Source organism: Giraffa tippelskirchi, chromosome 12 (assembly GCF_054371585.1).
Source record: "Giraffa tippelskirchi isolate mGirTip1 chromosome 12, T2T-mGirTip1v1.2.pri, whole genome shotgun sequence".
Classification (NCBI taxonomy): domain Eukaryota; kingdom Metazoa; phylum Chordata; class Mammalia; order Artiodactyla; family Giraffidae; genus Giraffa; species Giraffa tippelskirchi.
The window spans coordinates 7,740,252-7,758,398 of NC_137286.1; the positions used below are offsets into that span (position 1 = coordinate 7,740,252).

The following is an 18,147-nucleotide window of genomic DNA, read 5'->3' on the forward strand; positions in this document are numbered from 1 at the left end:
ACGGCAGAAAGACTACACCCAGTCCTGGTCTCCAGAGCGCGTATACGTTTCAGAACCATCAAGGTGGCTGGTGACCGAAGGTCAGGAGACTAAGTTGTGACTCTGACATTCAAACCTATTTTTTAACATAAATACCCACCTTGTGGTGCAGAGAGACATACTTCCCATGCTATACAAAATTTCCAAAGTTTTTGTTTCAAATGAATTTCAGTTGAGGTTTTTAAGAGTCCTAGTGCATTCTCAGAATTAAAAGACTTCAAGTTTTAATTCTCTCTTGACTTTTCACCTCCCCTAGATCCTTTGTCATGTTCTAAGTTGTTAGGAAATATAATCAAATTAGCACAAGTAAAAAGGGTTTTATTGGAAGTCAGTCTGTGCGTGTGCATATGTGTGCGTGTGTATGTCTCTCTCTCTCTCTTCTCCACGATTCCTTATGGTCTCCCATTTCTACTCTTCTCACCACTGCTTTATTCTCAAGCTTCTGTCTACAGATGACAGTTTCATTTACTTCCTTGCAACATTTAGGTGGACAAAATAGCTTTAATTCAATGTGGCCCCTCATTTCCAGGGCCGCTACCACCTAACATCTCTGTGACGCATTCAAACTCTCCAGAAAGGTGACCTTTGCCACAACTAGATGCTTTCAAGCCAAGTGCTCATCCTTTCTTGGACAAGTTGTGGCCAACATTGAAGGAGGAAGAGAAATTAAATAGCCTGCTGCCCACACTCCAGAAACTGAGAGCTGGAGCAATTCTCTGAGAGGGGCATGTAGCCGGGTAAGCAAGACAGCCAACCAAGCAGCAAGCCTGGCTTTGGGTTAGAACGGCAGTTCACAAAGACGAGTCTATGGTCGCTATTCTGTCCAAGCGTTTACATGGTCAAAAATTTTTCCCACAGTAATTCTAAGACATCATTCACCTCTTTGCACTCTGTTGACATGTTGTACTGATGGTGCATAAGCTATGCAGGATAAAACTACTGATGTCTGGCACAAATCAAGGCAGTGGCACCAAATTCTTTTAGCAGGCAATGCATTCTTCACTACCACACACTGGTAGTTAAGAAAAAGAAAACGCCAGTTTCCCTTAAGAATATCCTTAATGAAATGGTAAAATAATTTTTATAATAAAAATGACTCGCTTTATTTTCTCTTGAGTATTATGAAACTTCTTTTTGATACTCTGTGTAAAAAACAGGCAGTACACATAGATGACTTCTGTTGCAGCCCAAAGTATGGTGTTTGTCCTGCAGAAAACATTTGTGTGATTGCTTGGGTTGCCAGCTAAACTAGCTATTTTTTCATGCAACACTTTTACTCAGAAGAACAGGAAAATTGGGATTATTAAGATTTGAGTATTTAACAAACATTTTTCTCAAAAATGATTAAAAAGAGCCTGTCATTTCAAAGAAAATATGAGCATTCAAACCAAAATATTTGAACTTTAGAAAATTTCTATCTGCCACAATGAGCTTGACAGCTCCTCCATACTCATAAAGTTTTCTGATGAGATCACTGGTAATATTATTTAGTGTGATTTTTTTAAGTATTTTGTAATTAAAGTGTCAACATTTAGAAGATAATACAGTGAACCAATATTTTCCAAAATATCAACATATAATGTTTACAAAATCACACATGGGTCTACCAGCAATTCCCTTTCAAAGCTCAAGAAATACAGTTTTAATGTATGATTTAATCTATGATTTTAACATAATAAAATACAAAAAGCTCCTTGATATGGTTTCAGATTTTACATTGCAACTAACCTTTAAGAAACTATCTCTTGCTGAAGTTTCTTGTGTTATCAAAAAAGAATACCCCGCATTATTTGAAAAGGCTATTATATTACTTTTATACTTTTATATTATATATATAATATATATAACACATAATATATATTATATGTATAATTATACATAATTATATATTATATATTGTATATATTATAATATATTATACAATACATCATATCATATTATATATATAACATGTATAATATATAATATATATTATATATTTTATATAATGTATAAAATATAATATATGATATATATTATGTAATATAATATATATTATAATATATACAATATATAATATATATTGTATATATTATATATAGTTATACATTATATACATTGTATACATTGTATACATATATACAATATATTGTATATATTATTATATGTAATATATACTACAATATAATAATATAATGTATATAATATATATTATATATTATACATAATATATAATATATATTATAATATTTATATACTATACTATAATATAAATATTATATGTATAATGATATATATAAAATTATACAATATATAATATAATTATATATAATTATGTTATATATTTTTATATTATATTATATTATATAGTTATATATAATTCTATTATATATTTTATATATTATATATAATATATAACATATATAATATAATTACTTATATTACTTTTATACTTTTATATTACTATTATATTACTTCTTCCTTTTCTAACACATATGTGAGACACTAGAGTTTTCCCATATACTTCAAACAAAACAACATATTTCAGTGGAGTTAATGAAGAAAGCACATATTCTGAAATTTATTTGTTTGGATCAATATTCATTCTGAAATCTATTCATTTTAGAGCATATAACTAGCTAGTCTATTTTCACTGCACCATAATATTCCATTGTAACAAACATCAATATGAAATTGAGTATTTATGTTGTTTCTGTTTTTTTTTACTACACAAAATGCTTCTGTGAACATTCACTGTATCTGTCTTGGTAGGCACATTTTTCTCTGATTTTCTTTCTAGAAGTAGATTTGCTCATTTCTAGTAGTAAGAGACCCTTTACCTCTACTAATACAAGTAAGAGCTAATTCTTATTGAACACTTAATTGTCAAATCTTTTTCTAACAGCATTACATATATTAATCCATGTAATTATTGAAAGACATTAGTACCATTTCACACAGGAGAAGAGTGAGACAGAGAGATTCAATAGCTTATTCAAGTTCATTCAGCTGAAGGGAGGTAGAGCCAAGAGTGATTTCTTTCAGCTGGGCTCTGGAATCCTGTTTCTAACCGTACTCCTCAAAAGCTGGCAGTGAAGAGATGAAGGAGCTAGACCATTACCATTAGAACACAATACTAATCAATGCTACAGGCCAGATCTATAGATAAACACCAAAGTGAGTGGGCAAAGCTTTGAGGAAAAAACAGATTACTTTCATAGTCTCCAAGTATCTCCCTCATAAATTTCCTAATCACTGTGGTGGTGTTAACAAATAACTACAAATTCTTTAACATCCCTCCCTCCAGGAGGCAGAGCTTAATATACCTCTCCTGAATGTGGGCTAGACTTGGTGACTTGATTCCGATGAACAGAGTATGGAAAAATGAAACGAGTGAACTCTGTAGAGAAACCTGGAAAACACCACATTTATGGAGGGTTAACACCCTCAAGGTTAACACCCCCAGCAATAAGTCCTGTGTCCCCATCATGATGAAACAAGGACAGATCACCTCTGTGGTACCTTTTCCAACATCCAAACCAACAAAGACCTACTGCTTAGCACAGGGACCTCTGCTCTGTATCCTGTAATAACCTAAATGGAGAAAGGATTTAAAAAGGATATATGTATAATTGAATCACTTTGCTGTACACCTGACACCACACAACATTGGAAATCACCTATACTACAACATAAAATCACGTAAAAATTAAAACATTTTAAAAGCAAGGGTATATCACCTCTGTGGCGCCCTTCCCCAACATCCACACTTTCAGGCTATCTGTGAGAAAACATGAGACAAACTTAAATTGAGGTGTATTTTACAGAACGCCTGACAACTCTGCAAAAGTGTCAAGGTCAAGAAAAGATCTTTAAAAAAAAGGTCACTGATTAGAGGACGCCAAGGAGACCCTGTACAGACTAATCTGAATCCTGAAACAAAAAAGGAGTGGAAAAACTGGGGAAATCCAAATCAAGTCTACAATTTTAGTTAATAGTATTGCACCCAAGTTGGTTTCCTAGTTTTGATCAGTGTTCTGTGGTTGTATAAGCTGTGAACATCAGAGGAAACGGCTGAATGGTACAAGGGACACATGTATTCCCTTTGCAAATTCTCTGTGAATCTGAAATTATTACCAGAAGCGAGGGTGGAAGGTGGTCAAAAAGGTACTGATTTCCAGTTATAAGGTAAACAAGTCCTAGGAATGGAATGTACCACATGACAAATATAACTAACCCTGCTCTGTGTTATATACAAAAGTTGTTAAGAGAGTAAATCCCAAGTTTTCATCGCAAGGAAAATAATTTTGTCTATGTCTTTAATTTTGTGTCTATAGGAGATGATGGATAGTCACTAAACTTACTGTGAAAATCATTTCCTGATGTATGGAAGTCAAATCACTACAATGTACACCTCTAAACTTATACAGTGATGTATGTCAATCACATCTCAATAAAAATGGAAGGAAAACAACAAAAAAAAAGAAAGCTAAGGAAAAAAAAAATGGTAACACCCAGCAATGCCTTCCTTTCTCATTCGGAGTAAAACAGCCAAAGATCTTCTCCAGAAGGGTCCCACATGATCTGCCCCTACCCACCTCCCGCCACAGCCCAGTGGGTTTTCCAGGTGAGACAGTGGTAAAGACTACTCCTGCCAATGCAGGAGACGGAAGAGATGCAGGTTCAATCCCTGGGCTGGGAAGATCCCCTGGAGAAGGCAATGGCAACCCGCTCCAGTATTCTTCCCTGAAAAAAAATCCCATGGACAGAGGAGCCTGGCAGGCTACAGTCCATGGGGTCGCAAAGAGTCAAACCCGACTGAGCGAGTACGAGGACCCACAGCACAGCACCCTCGGATGCCCTCCGCCCACCTCGCTCTTCCGGGACCTGCTTCTGTCTCAGGCTCTTCGCACTTGAAGTTGGCTCTGCCCAGGGTGCTCCTCTACAGGTATCACCATGGCCACAAATTTCAGTTTTTTCGAGTCTTTGCTCAAAGGCAACTTCCTCAATGTGGCCCCACCCGACCATTTGGATTGCAACTGCTTCCCCCGCCAGCCACTCCAGTGTTCCCTCATTCTGCTGGCTTTCCATATCAGGCATCACCTCCCCTCTCCCTGTGCCCTTTCCTGAATGAGTGCAGTTACTGTCAACTGTCTGTGTCCCCACCAGAATGTCAGTTACATGAGGGCAGCAAATTTGGTTTTCTCCACTCTTGTATCCACAGTGCCAGGAACATGGGACAGCTAACTTTGTTAATAAGCTTACCCAAATCATTCCCAGGCTTCCCAGGTGGCACAGTGGCAAAGAATCTGCCTGCCAGTGCAGGAGACACAAGAGACTCGGGTTCGATCCCTGGGCCAGGAAGATCCCCGGGAGTAGGAAATAACAACCCAGTCCAGTATTCTTGCCAAGAAAATGCCTTGGACAGAGGAGTCTGGTTGGCTACAGTTCATGGGGTTGCAAAGAGTTGGACATGACTGAGCAACTAAACAATTATCATTCCTAATATGTGACTTATTTATTGTCGGCATGCCTGTGCCTAGGAGTTCACCAAGCGATGGAGGGGGTGAGGACCTTTCCTGCAGAGAGAACATGAGCAAAGGGTCCTGAAGAGTTCCCCAGGGCTGGACGGAAGAGATGGGCAGAAGCCCCAACACATCAGCACAGGGCTGGCAATGAACTCTGCTCCATAGGGTGTCATGTGCCTAGAAAGGCAGACGTGGAAAAGTAAACCTCCTTCAAAGGCAATGTGTAAGCCAAGCTGAAAGTTATAAAAGATTTAGGTAAGCTCCTTTCTAAGCACCTTCAAAATTCCCAGAGGGCTTTTCTTATGTGGTAGGTATTATAATGAAAAAAGACCCAGACATGACAAGAGACACATGGGTAAAGACAGCTATTAAAGCAAGAATGATTGATTTCATAGCATTCCAAGGTAGCACTCTTTAACTCCAGATACAGCCACCTCTCAATGTCGGCCTCCCTCATTTGCATATGTAATTGACAGCTTGTTAACAGCTCATTAAGATCACTGAAAACCATGTGACAACTACAAACGGGTGTGCTTAAATGGGGACAGAATCTGTGAATTGCATGATATTGAGAACTCAATCAGGTCCTAGATTACAGGTCAGAAAACAAGTTGATCCACTCTGATGGTGAAAAAAGAGGAACATCCACCAACTTTCTTTTTTTAGAACTTTATTCAATAGCCCTGTTGTCCACAGGGTAATAAAGAAAAGCTCCAGTCATGGTGATTTTCAGGGCTCAGCTCTACCAGATGCAATGATGTGAGTACAAGTTTAATATAAATACCTAACAGCAGATCATTTCCGTTTCCAAAAACACCCGTTAAACTGCTTATGCAGTTTTAAAATTTGTTCTTAAAATTCACCTTTTTCATAAACACAAGTCATTTAGACACTGCAATCTAATATTCTGCAAGTGAGAAAAATGTAAAGTGTAATTTGATTTTAGCCTATAAAAAGGAGATAAGTTTCCTGATTTGCACACAGTTACCATCGGTAAATTTGGAAGCTGTATTTTTTTTGAAGAACATTTGAATATAAATAGTGCAAATAATTGTTACATCAGCAAATCTTTTATGAGCTTCAGACCCTGTGCAAAAACCTTCTTTTGCGAACTGTTTCCCTGGATAGAATAACAAGTTTAAAGGCCGGCTGTGTACAGGTTTATTCAATAGCTGTAAGCCCAGCTCATTTATGTATGTAAGCTATCATATGTAAGCTAAGCTCATCTATGACCAAGGGTGTACTCTCCACAACCGTAAAGCCTCCTTTTCTTTTTTCTACCTCCATCTAAAAGTTGCAAATGGATGGTGACTATGGACTGAGGGTTCCAGCAGATGCTGTCCCATGCTCAGCCTTGGGATTCTGAAACCATCCACAGGGTTGCAGGACAGCCTGGTCCACCATGCTTCCCAGCTCTCACCAAATTGGCCAAACCCAGTCTACACCAGCTCCTTCTCACCTACCCTTGTCCCTTTAGGTCAAGTGGACTTCCTTACCTGGTCTGTTCCCCCACTCTGTCCCTGTAGGGTGCCCAGTTCCTCCTCATCTGATCAGGTTCAGTCCCAGGGATTCTGTTAAGTCAATGGGGACGAGTGGAAAAAACACAGAAGCAGTTATTTAGGGAGACTCAAGGTCAGCCACCCAGGGACTGGGCTTCACTGCCTACTAGCGAAGTGGTCCACCCTGGGCTGGATATTTAACCTCATATGATCTCAGTTTCTTCCCCTACACAATAGGAACGATGCTTAGAAATCTTGGCCATGCCAGTCAACAGAGATAAAGCCATGGTACAGGATAATACTTTGACAAGAACGAGAATTGATACTGATCACTGATCTTGGCATTAAGTCCATGAGTCGGACACGACTGAGCGACTTCACTTTCACTTTTCCCATTCATGCACTGAAGAAGGAAATGGCAACCCACTCCAGTATTCTTGCCTGGAGAATCCCAGGAATGGCGGAGCCTGGTGGGCTGCCGTCTATGGGGTCGCACAGAGTCGGACACGACTGAAGCGACTTAGCAGCAGCAGCAGCAGAGCTATCAATCTATCAGACTGACCACTTGACCTAAGAAATCCAGAGGCTGAACAAAGACATCTATCATGACCTAACAAGAAGAAATGAACTCTGCTCATCCCCAAAGTCCAAAAGGAGGACGAAAGAGATGATGGTGGTGGTAGAGGCTGAAACCAGAAGCCCATGACATGGGGCGAGCTTAAAGAGCCCATCCATGGAGCTTTTCTGCATCACAGATTACAAGGAAGCAGAAATCATGACCAAGCAGGGGCCATGAGGTGGAAAGAAGCCACGACATGGAGGGAACAGAGAGGCTGGTGGGCATAGCAGGAAGCAGGGAAACAGGTGCCAGCAGCAGAGACCTCTCTTTCCCCTTGGGGGCCTGCTGTCTGTCTGGTTTAGTCAGGGTTTGGCAAAACTTCTAAAAGGATCCAGAGAGTAAATATTTGGAGCACTGCAGCCCACGTGATCTCTGTTGCAACTCTTCAGCTCTGTCACTGTAGACAATACAGCCATTCTTAAAAGCATGGCTGTCTTCCAGCACACCTATTTACAAACCCAGGTGAGGGGGCATTGTTTGCTGACCCCTGATTTAGTCCACTCCATGGCACAATGATTCGGTCCTTCAGTGCTCTCTCCAGGCCACCACAGGACATTTATTAATCATTTCATGATCACCTAAGGGCCTAGTTCCGGCACTTTCTTTACCCTCCACCAGGAAGGAACAAATCTATAGATCTTCAGGAGGTAAGTGCTTAACACAGAAATTGCCAGTGACTTTTTTGTTTGGAGATTATTAAGAACATCTAAATTTGCATGCACACCACACACACACATACACACACACACACACACACGCGCGCGCGCGCGCGCGCACACACACACGCACACGCCCCGAAATATCTTTGGACATCTCTCTGTCAGTGTTCTTCGATGTTTCTTTTTTCCCATATTTCTCAACTAGCCCAGCCATAAGCAACATCTGAAGGCAGTACCACAATTTGCAAAGTAATAACAGCAAGGACAAAAAACAAAATATATTTTTTTATTACCAGCCTAGGTGGCCAAGGAATTGCTATTTTAATGATCTTTAATGATCTTTCCAGGTAATTCTTAAATATACTAAAGCTTGAGAATCACTTGGCTACCCACTGATAACCCTGGGGAATTTTCAAAAGGCACCAATTACCCTGATGCTGGGAAAGACTGAAGGCAGGAGGAGAAGGGGACGACAGAGGATGAGATGGTTGGATGGCATCACTGACTCAATGGACATGAGTTTGAGTAAGCTCCAGGAGATGGTGAAGGACAGGAATGCCTGGCGTGCTGCAGTCCATGGGGTCGCAAAGAGTCAGACACGGCTGAGCAACTCAACAACAATAATGTCTGGGTTAGGGTTACCAGAGTTAGGAAAAAAAAAAAAATACAGGATGCCTGGTTAAATTTGATTTGCAGATAAGCAGCAAATAATTCTTTTCATATGTAAAATTTTCGTAAGTGTGAGCAAGCATTGTATTCTCTCTAACACCCTTAATCTGAGTCTACCCTCAAGGATTGGAGAAGGAAATGGCAACCCACTCCAGTATTCTTGCCTGGAGAATTCCATGGACAGAGGAGCCTGGCGGGCTGCAGTCCATGGAGTCACAGAGAGTTGGACACGACTGAGTGACTAACACACACACACACCCTTAAGGATGTCCATTTCTTCGGTCTGAGTGCAGCCTAGTTTAAAGCTGATGTGCAGCCAACGCTGAGAAGCAGTGGCCTGAGAAGCAGGCCTCTTTCCTTCTTCAAGTCTTTCATTGGTAACTGTTTCACCCGGATTCTAGCTCTGAGATTAGTGCAGAAGCAAGCAGTGGAGAAGGTCAATCTTTGCTCCTGGAGCAAACATTTTTGCTCCACCCTGGAGCAAAGACTGTAGCTACCAAAAATGGGATTGAACCATCCAATACAAAATCCACCGTGAAGCTATGTCATGACTTCTTTTATCCCTCAGGTCTGTTCATATTGCCACCATTTTCTTCAGGATGGAAAAGCGAACCCCTGCTACCACAATATCTAAGAAATCAAAGGTGATCAAATATGAGTCCCATGGCTCCCAAGGTGGGAAATGGAGTGTTTTGGGAGGAAGGGTGTAGACAAACATGAATGGGGTGCTATGGCTTGGAGTTTTTTGGTTTGTTTGCCTGTTTTTTAAGAGTTACATGGACACTTGGACTCATAAGTCAAATCCGAGATCAACAGTGAACTAAAAGGCTAAAACAGAGCTGTCCCCAGTGGCAGAACTGGCTGTTTCACATGAGGGCTCTGCCTTAAGGATTCTCCAATGGCCAGGACTGAGTGAAAGTTGCAGGTTCCCCTTCTTTGGGTAGTGAGCTTGGACAAACTTGTGACTCTTGTCGAAAAACACTAAGAGGTGTTCGCTCTTGACAATGGAGAATTTTCTCCCTTTGTCTGGAGGTCTGTGCTTCACAAGAATACAGAACAAAATTCTAGTTTGTAACTATCAGAAGAGGGTTTTAATACTTATATTCAGAAAAACCCATGGACCTTTCTATACAGGGATCGATTTTAGCTTGGATCAATCTCAAAGTTAATATTTTTTCTTCTGTGTTTTAATTCTTTGTGTCCCATTCTTTACCCCCTCCCCTTACTTAAATCCCTTTAGAAATCGATGTACCTGGTTTATTGGCCTTTTCAGAGTGTGCTAGGATTCCTGCTTCTTGAGGTGCTCATTCTCCAGGTTGATGTATCTGCTTACTTTCTTTTCCAGTGTCTTCTTCGCTGACGGAATTTTGTAATTTTTTTTTTTTTTATTGAGTTTATCTTCAGCATAGATTTGGTTTTGTTTTGCTGTCTTTTTAAATCGATGGGAGTTCCAGGAGCCCAAGTTTCAGAGTGTGTTCCTAGAGAACTTTTTACATTTGCTTTCACTGGGACCCCAGACTCATACCTAGGTTTCTGGACACAGGATTCCTACAGCAGCAGTGAGATGTTCACTTCGACCCTACCCCCACGCTGCATACAGGTTGCAGCTTCAATTTCTTATAAAAACCTATTTTTTTTGCTACCCAGGGACCCAAGTATAAGGCAAGCTTTCTTACTGCTTCCCTTGGTCTATCAGATCTTTTGAATGTTTATGTTTTATATTGGGAGTCAACTGGTCTCCCATCACATATAGACTCAAAGCTACATCTCCTGTCCCAGTGCAGGCCGAAAAATCACTAGACCCAAAGACCTGTGACAAATACTCCTGAGGACACTACAGTATCATTATCATTAAACTGAACTCTCATTTCCAATACATAGGTATTCCTTTTCTTTGGAATTCATGTATATATTTTTAAATATTACTATATTTCCCCAAGATTTCTATGCATTTGACCAGGAAGGCAATGTGCTTTGTTTCAGTCTGCCGTGTTGTTGAAACCAGACATCTGAATGCTACTCTTGCAACCAAAGAGCCAGAGACTGAGTTCTTTCCAGAGACAGTTGGCAACAAAACAAAGGATATGAATGAGGAGTCTAGGTTTAGATCAATAAAATGTAAAGAGCAGTGGCCATCTTTTGCAAAGATATTCAAAAGCAACTCAGACAAATTGAAGCGTGGAGAAGACAACTCTAACAAGCTCCTGGCATTTTGTAATCATAACAAATTATTCATGACAATTGATCAATATCTATGTCTGCTTAACAAACTGTCTCCAAATTCCGTGGGTTAAAACACCAATCATACCTGATGATGGTGTGGTCAGGAAGTTGGATAGGACTCTGCTGGGTGATTTTTCTGCTCCAATGGTTTTGACAGAGATCACCTAACAGTATTTAGCTGGTGGAGAGGATCAGTCCAGAGTACCTAAGGTGATTTCATTCACACATCTTACGCACTACCTGGGTGGAACAGTGGGACTGTTGACTAGAATGCCCACTCGTGGCCTCACCAACAGAGTGATCACAGAAAAGCCAGATTTCTCACATGGCTCAGGCTTTCAAGAGAGAGCATTTCAAGAGACAGGAAGTGACTACTGCCAGACTTGAAGTCCTGAGCATCACTTTGCCAAGCACTTGTCATCAAAGAAGTCACAGAACCCAATCAGGGTTCAAGGAAAGGGGGCTCTTGATAGGAGGAATGTCGGGGAGTCGTGCCCATCCTTTGTCTGCCACAGGGAAGCCAAGTGCATCAGTCCTATAGCCAGGCAGAAGCACAGGGAAACTGACACTTATCTAAGCTCCTTGGTGCTGATTCAAAGCTTTGGTTTACTCTCTAAGCTTTGGTTTTCCTCACCTTGAAAATCTTAATGTGAAATCAGATTGGCATGTTTTCAGCTGCAATTAGTGGAAAAGCTAACTTAAACTTGAGCAAAGAGGGTTTTGTTCTTATATAAAAGGACTTGAAGCAGGAAGCCCCAGGCTGAAGCAGCAGCTGAACCATACCACACAAAGCCAGATGCTTTCTCTGTTTCCACCTGGCCACCCTTGATCTATTGATTCATCATTTAATGGCTGTGAGATAGGTATGCATCTTCCAGAATCATGACCATATTCAAAGCAGAAGGAAGGCACAGGGCTGCCCTGTCCAGGTCAATCGTCTCTTATGAAGAAAGCAAAAATTTCTCAGAAACTCCTGGTAGACTTCTCGCGTCTCCTTGAGTAGAACCTTGTTACAAGACCACTCCAGCAGCAAAGTAGTCTGGAAAAATGAGTCTTAAGCTGCATAATTTGATGCCTTTGCAAAATAGGCTTTTTGAGGGCAAGAAGAAAGAAGAGGCAGGATGATGAGGAGAAAATGTCATCTGCCACATGTCATGAACCAAACTTACATGTAAAGCCCAACCCAATGCCCGGCCTGCGGCATCAACCCAAGTGTTGGATTTATTAATATTATTCTGGACCTAATCAAGCACATGTGGTAGTTTACTATAGGAATGCATTAAAATAATGGCAACTTAGAAATGAGGTTCATGAATCAAGACAGAGGGAATTGGAAGAAAACAATCTTCTTTATAGATATTTGAGGAGCAAAGGATTTAAACTCTGAATTGAATAATTGCATCAACAGATTGAAGATAGTCTGCTCTTGGTAATAAGGAACTTATGCAAGACAAAATAGCTATTGAAGTACAGACTGATGTACAGTCTATACAAAGTAAAACAAAGGTACAACAGTGAAGAGGATCAGCTGCTCTTGGATGAAAATGGAAAAAACGTTTGGATGAGACCAAAACAAAGATAACTCCCTTAGATAGCAACTCTCAGTGAGATGATATTAGAAGTGAATGTCAGAGTCCCACCGTACATAATTTAGGATTTGAGGTATATGATTACACTTAAATTAAGTGTACAATAAATTCTCAATAGAACCCATACTGTGGGTTCAATTACTAGCACCTAATTGTTTTGTGACATTCAATACACGTATTTATGAAGCACTTACCACCAAGCCTACTGCACTGTGAGCTTTCCCTGCTTTTTAATCCTGGCCAAACTGCTGTGGAGAAGGTGAACATGACATTTTGTAGATAGTAAAATTAAGCCTCGGAGATGCTAAGGGTCCCACATCCACTGATGAAGGCTTTACTTGGACTCAGGACAGATGCTCCCCCAAGGGCATCCTGTCCATGCCCACCAGGTTGGGCCATGCTCCATTTTTCTCTGCCGGGAAGGACTCATCACAAGTTACAACTACGAGCACTTTCAACAAATCCAGAATGGAGAGACAGTTCCTCTGGAAGCACATGCATAAATAACAGTGGAGCCACCAGAACTGTCCCCACGCTGCAAAACCAGCAGATGCTCTGCCTATAAATTGAGTTCACAGTAGAGATGGAGGAAAAATCAGATCAAGTGCAAAGTTCTCTCACCTCCAACCTGTATATTGTTGTTGTTGTTGTTTTAGCCAATTGCATACATTTATGGCTAAGAGTCTATCTGTAATCACTTCGGGTGTGCATGCCTACACAGTTGTGTCCAATTCTCTGTGACCCCATGGACTGTAGCCCTCCAGGGTCTTCTGTCCATGAAATTTTCCAGGCAAGAATACTGCAGTGAGTTGCCATATCCTACTCCAGGGAATCTTCCCAACCCAAGGATCGAACCCACGTCTGCTGTGTCTCCGGCACTGACAGGCAGATTCTTTAACCACTGCGCCACATGGGAAGCCCAGTCACTTCCTAGACAAAAGTTAATCATCTCAGGCCTTGAAAAGCAAAGTTTCTCTTTAACACCCATTTTGGAATGGAGTTTCCAACGGGTAGACCAAACATTGGCTCAGAGCACAAGGGCAAACAGGAGGTGCCTTTTTTCAAAGTCAGAAGCAAATTTTTGGAAGAATTTGATATTCAAAAAAACACATCAGGCTGCTCGAGTCATGTGACCGACCGAGCGGTACCCAAGACCAGAGTCAAAGAAGGAGGCGACGGCACGGCAGGCGGGAGGCGATGAACTTACAGCAGCTCTTTGTGGACACAAAGAGAACCATCCACGGCTGGAGGCCTGCGCACAGATTCACAGGGACTCAATCTGGGCTGTTGCAGAAGCCCGTCAGATGGTGGTATCTGTTCTAGCCCAGCAAGTGTCTAAACCAATCTCAGACCCCAGTGATATTCCTGTGGTGTGTCTAGAATCAGATAATGGAAACATTATGATCCAGAAATACAATGACATCACGGTGGCAGGGCACAAAATGACCTCTGGATATCTCGTATCAGCTCTCTAGCAGCCTGTCGCAGGGACTCAAATGCACCTTTTGTTAATTATCTTATAAAACTATTAGAGCTCCAGTAATTAGACCATCCATGTCGTATGCATTGGACACTTTTCTATTAATTTTAGAGTAAGCTGCTTGTTAACGTTCCATGGATTGACTTATCAAAATACTAGTTAAGGAAAACATCATGCTTTGAAGCAGCAGATTTATGTCCTCTTGTCTATAGAATTTTGTTATGTTTAATAAACCCGTTGGGAGGGAAAAATCACCTCAGGGCGATTCAGCTGGGCATTCTTGCTGTCCTGGTTGAATATCAGTTTTAGTTTACAGTTACCCATGAAGAGGTCCCCAGATTATTTTCGGTGCTTGGGATCTGAATGTTTGGGAGAATCCTGGGCCCCTATATTGACGTCCCTCACCTCTCCACATACGTCACAGGGGCAGATACAGCAAAAGAAACAAATGTGAGATTCTCCTGACACCGTGTCCACTTGCCTCCACCCCCTCCATCTCTCCTGAGCTGCCTTCACTTAGGGGTACAGTGGGTGTCTTGAGTAACCCGATCTTGGCCAGAAACCAAAAGCCAGTTCCCAGGAAAGGCAGAAAGGAGATCTAAATAACAAGACCCGTGACCACTGCTGCCGGCAGCCCCTCCTCCACTCCTGGAAAGGCAGAACCAACAACCCTGGGTCTCCTCCTCCAGGAAGTTCCCCGGGATTCATAAGCCCCTTAACGAGAGCTGAACCCTCACTGTAAGGATGCCCATGTCTTCCCACGCTCGCACACACAAACTCATTTCAGGATACCGCCGTCATTTCATTCTCCTTCTACCAAATATTGTGGAAGACTTTTCATTCTTCTTTCTCTCTCTTGCAGCCTCTCTCCCGGCCTCTCCCCCTGAACAACTCCCTGCTTTATTGGAATTATTACTCTGTTAAGTGGCACGTGTAGTACCACTTCCTGCTCCATCAGGCCCCGCCGCAAGCGACGGAAGCAGGCGCTCCTCGCCGTGACATCTGTCTCGGTGGCAGCCTCCTCAGGCGGTTTTCTTGGCAGCCTCCTCACTGCCACCAGGCCTGTCGGGTGGCTCCGCGGCTGACGGGCTGTCACCACCACCCCATCTTGCGGGCTGCCATTTTCTTTTGATTTACCTTTTGATTCAGGAGCATTTGCATGCTTTCATCACTTGCTGGACAAAGTCCTCCTCGGCAAGTCCCCCATGGCTGCCTTCTGTGTAGGCAGTTCGCAAAAGCGGGAGATCCCTGGGTGACTGCTTTGAGGTGTAAATGGGGGGAGCCCGGCTGGTCTGTGCCAGGCAGAGCCCAGAAGGAAGTGAGTGTGGACTGTCACTTCCCTTTTCCCTGAGAAATGACGCTTTGTTGGGCCTCTCTTCCACTCCGAAGCCGCTTTGTCAATTGCAAGGGTCCCTCCGTGTCAATTACCTTCTTAATCACCCAGCTAGAAAACTTGGTAATTTGGGGGTTAGAATGCACCCAGGTTCTTCCCTCCCTGGCTGGGCACAGAGCTCATTAAAGTACCTCCCCTCCTCTCCAAAAAATTCTGTCTCTGCCTTTGTGCACATCCCAGTGAACCAATTCGCAACTGCAATTCCTCTCTCCCCCCGCCCCCGCCAGGCGGACGGAAGCTACGACAGGGTTAAATTGCTAATCGAGGTTTCGTGAGGTCTGCCCGCGCCGAGTCTCCAACACTTACATCTGTTCAACAATTATTACAGCATTTTTGTCATAAAAAATTCAACACCCTGAGTGTCGTGCTAGCAAAACCTGAAAATTTATGCAGTGAATAGAATAGCTAATTTCTCTGAGGAAATGCAGGGGGAAAATTACAGATTTTACTTAAATTCCAAACACCAGAGCACACACATCTGACGCCCTCCTCAGGGTCTTGTCACCACGCTGGACTGGAGGAGGATTTTCGAGCCACCGAGAGATGCAGATGGCTCTCGAGGTGTGTTCCCACCTTCAAAGCGACCACTGTGTGAAGAGTCCACCCATGTCCGTGCACCCGCCCCTGGGTGTCTTTGAAAGACCTCTCCCCCAATTAAATCCATGCGTGGTAAGAAATCAGACTTCAGTAGTTCTGGAGCAAGGCTGGCGTGATTGGTGTGCGTTTATTCCACTCTTTTTTTTTTTTTTCCAATTTGCCCCACGCCTTTAAAACAACTCCTTGGAGGAAACAGAGGGATGGAGAAGGACTCTAACAGCTCTGAGAGTCTTTAATCTCCTTAATTCATTCTAATGCTGTCTGATGCTTGCCACGGCAGCACCGGAGTTGCCTCTCTGCTCCATAATGGTCTGGAATATGGATTTTATGCTAAAACTAAAGCTGCCTGGTTAGGATGCCAGTGTAGTGGAACAAGATGCTACAGGCAATCACCGACTATTCTCCAGGGCCAGAGTCTGACTTCCCCAACTGGGAGTTTGCTACTGCAATAATCGTTGCATCTGAGAGCAACAGGAATGTCTTGCAGTGGCACCACGACGGCACCCATCAACATTACCCAGATTTTAAGACATTCACCTGCAGAGAGGGGATGTGTGCGATTCTCCTTTAAAGATGGTTTCAGGATCTCTGATTTATTTCCCCTGGAATATGATGGTTGAGGGACCACCTGCCCTTCGCTCAAGCACTCTGTCTTATAAACCCTTCAGGTCAGGTGTAAATATTCTTGCTGCCCATCTCCTATTTACCAAACCCCAGGTTGGGGAGTGCAGGCCCCTGGGGCAGGGATTGGGGAGGGGGGTGGACACATAGCCTTCTGGAGAATCCACCCCTGGTATTTATCTCTTAACAAAAAGCATGTGCAGTTTTCAAATACAGAAAACACCATGCTTTTCTCTTTTCGCTGTCTTTCTGCCTTCCTCTGCTTCACACCCTTCTTGAAGGTGAAACTTGCCTTCTGAAGAGTCCGAGGAGGCAGCACCCACTTACTTCTTGGGTGGGTAGGCAGTGACAGAGACAGCAGGCAGTGCCCCCTCCTCTGCAGCCGGGCTGAGCCTCAGGCACTGAGCACCCACTGGGAGGAGGGCAGCCCCACCTGGCTCCCGGACAGCACCATCCCCAGGCACTGGCATCAGCCCGGGCACTGCCTCTGGCTCTGTCACACAGCAAAGCCTTCCAGTTGGTCTTCCTGTCTGACTGCTCCCCTGAGTCTGTTCCTGGATTGGAGAGCTCTGAGCTGGGGGCCTCCGAGTGCAGTTTATTAGCAAGAGGAGATGGAATGGAGTGACCTTGCATGCACTTGGCCTGGACCCTACCTGGGGAACAGCCATAAAGATAACAGCATCCTTGCAACAGCTACCTTGCTGCCAATATCGCTCCATGGCCACATCCCAGGTTCTGGCAATAGAAGCCCTTTGTCTGGTTTAATTTTCAAAATCACCCTAGGAAGTATGTGCTGTCATCTCCCCTTTTCAGCTAAGGACTCTGGGGTTTACATGATAGAGTAGATTCTCTAAGATGGCTCAGCATGTAAGTCAGACACCAGACAGGTCACACCCAGTCCCCTCTCTCCATTGTGTCCCTGAAGTCACTTTTCAGGTGAGAAACAAGTTTGGCGTGGGATGGCCAACAAAAATGGTAAAAAGCAGATCTGTGGAATCAGGTGTATCTCCAGATGGGCTTCCCTGGTGGCTCAGCTGGTAAAGAATCTGCCTGCAATGCAGAAGACCACAGTTTGATCCCTGGGTTGGGAAGATCCTCTGGAGAAGGGAACGGCTACCTACTCCAGTATGCTGGCCTGGAGAACTCCATGGACTGTGTAGTTCACGGGGTCGCAAAGAGTCAGACATGACTGAGCGACTTTCACTTTCATACCCAGGTGTGGCAGACAACTCAGGGGACACAGGACAAACCA

The 18,147-nt window shown here is 42.8% G+C and overlaps 1 long non-coding RNA gene across 6 annotated transcripts in view; it reads right to left on the bottom strand.

Moving 5' to 3' along the window:
- LOC145528409 (uncharacterized) overlaps positions 1–18,147 on the bottom strand; it is a 203,472-nt gene that overhangs the window by 145,048 nt on the left and 40,277 nt on the right. For 5 of the 6 annotated variants that reach the window (XR_014070391.1, XR_014070390.1, XR_014070387.1 and 2 more), the window contains one exon: positions 7,043–7,117. The exons of the other annotated variant lie outside the window; for it this stretch is intronic. This is a non-coding gene — a long non-coding RNA (uncharacterized LOC145528409). The remainder of the gene's footprint in view (positions 1–7,042; positions 7,118–18,147) is intronic. 6 annotated transcript variants of the gene reach the window in all.